Source organism: Propithecus coquereli, unplaced genomic scaffold (assembly GCF_000956105.1).
Source record: "Propithecus coquereli isolate 6110/MARCELLA unplaced genomic scaffold, Pcoq_1.0 Scaffold340, whole genome shotgun sequence".
In the NCBI taxonomy this organism is placed as follows: domain Eukaryota; kingdom Metazoa; phylum Chordata; class Mammalia; order Primates; family Indriidae; genus Propithecus; species Propithecus coquereli.
This window is the reverse complement of record NW_012149064.1, coordinates 30172-32442: the sequence shown is the minus strand read 5'-3', so window position 1 is coordinate 32442 and position 2271 is coordinate 30172.

Genomic DNA, 2271 nt, shown 5'->3' with positions numbered 1-2271 from the left:
ATCTTCTGTATAGTTCTTTTGTTTTCAATTTTATTTCTTTCTGCTCTGATCTTAGTTTTTCTTTTCTTCTGCTTATCTCCACCACTTTCTCTTTTGAGCCTTGATGGATGGTCCACATTATCCAAGTCTCCTCTAGGTTAAGGAAGACTTGTTTTCACATTAAGGGGGAAAAGGACGGATGTACAGTCAGGGACAATGCCATAATCCACTGAAGTATTGGGGCCTAAAGCTCAGACATGAAACAACACTTAAGGGACCTGTGTATGTGGAAGACATGGGTTTCAATGGTGAAAAATGTTCTAGGCTTTCAAAGTGAAATTTCATGTTGGAGTGGAGAATGATTAACCTATTAATGCATTCAAGATATTGTCGGTGTATTTTGTCAGTTGTGTAGCAATGGCACCCATCTCTGTCAATAGCCTGATAAAGAGAATTATATTAGTGAGTTCTCAAAACCACGTTCTTAATATAGAGGTGAGAAAACACAGGCTTCGTGATGTCAAGTGGCTTCTCACCAGCATGTTAATCAGAACTGAGAACCTTCCACAGTGAGGGATGCATGGAATTCTCCCTAAGCTTTCTGAGGCTCTCTCTGCTCTTGACATAAAAGAGGAAGGGGTTGGGGAAGCCTCTTTTATTTTCACATTTTACACACAGTGTATAGGGCAAGACACTTTAGAACTCTTTTGACATAAAGCAACATATTTTTTTCTTTCATTAATATTAAAGGAAATCTTGAGAAACTTCACTATGGCAATCCCAGATTTGGCCCAGAGCCAATCCAGGAGACTCCAGGGTGGGAAAAAGGCATCTACAGGGCTGTGGATCTAAGCAGATAATTGCTTTGGGAATAGAAAGCCCAAAGAGATAAAAGAGTTAAAATTGACTTTTATGTATCAGTAGAAAAATTGGGATGAATGAAACAATAAAATAGTATAATTTTATCTATATGTATGTGTGTGTGTGTGTGTGTGTGTGTGTGTGTGTGTGTGTGCGTGTGTGTGTATGGAACACCAGATTGGCAAAAATTAAAAGAGTGTTAATATTCAGGGAAGGCTGGATACACAGTAGAAACTACATTCAGAAACTGCAGAAATAAAAAAAAAAGAAAGAAATAAATTACTGATGACAATGTACCTTCCATAGCACTTTTGGAAAGTAATTTGGCTGTCACAATGAAAATTGTTACTATGTAACAATGTAAAACATGGATATTTTTTCATCCAGTAATCCATTTCCTGGATGTCTACCTTCTGTAGGGTATTAGTATATTTTATGGGCTAAGTTGTGTTCTCTCCATAAAATTTATATAATTATGTTCTCACAACCAGCACCTGAGAATGGGATTGTATTTGGACATCTCATCCTTAAAGTGGTAATTAAGGTTAAGTGATTTTGTTGGGGTAGGCCCTCATCTTCTGTGACTGGACTCCTCAAAAGAAGGGGCAATAAGGGCACAGAAGCACAAGAGAAGACCCTGTGAACACACAGACAGAAGACAAATATCTACAAGTCAAGGAAAAAGGCCTCAGAGAAGCCACCCCAGCCAACAGGCTGATGTGGGATTTACAGTCTCCAGAATCATGAGAAACTAAATTTTTGCTATTAAAGCCCTTCAGTGTGTGGTGCTGTGTTATGACAGCCCTGTCAAACTGTCACAGCCTATTAGGACACACAAGGAATGTTCCCTGAAGCAGAGATGACACGGAAATAGAATTCTATCATGTCAGGCTCCACCAGCTGAAAGGCTGAATTCTGGTCAGAAACGTGCTTCCTTATGGAATGTAATGAAGACATGTGAGGGCATAGCTCCTGCCCTGGTGGGGCAACAGGAATAAGTTCTGTGACATGCCACACTGTAGACAAATGCTTAGAGTAGTGTAACCCCCCGTTTTGTGTAATACCCCCTTTTGTAAAACCTCCCTGTAGAAACTTCCCTTGTAAAAGTATTGGTTTTTAGGTCTTGGAGAAGGTCCGGCCGGGCAGTGGAGCTGCCTGCTACAGATGACACATGGGGTGGGCAGTTAAAACATGAAAGCAGTAGCAACATGGAAACATACTCATGGCCTAGTGTAAATTGAAAACAGAAGTGTTTTCTCTGATATTTCTACAAGTACGTAAACAGGGACTGTACACCTAACCAAGTTGCCACTGGGGACAAATGGAGGCCAGATTTCTTTGGGAGGGGACATGGGTCACTCAAGTAAGAAAAGCCTGTGACAGGTCTCAGAGAGTCCCCATATTTAGGTCTGGGTTTTTGACCCACTCTGG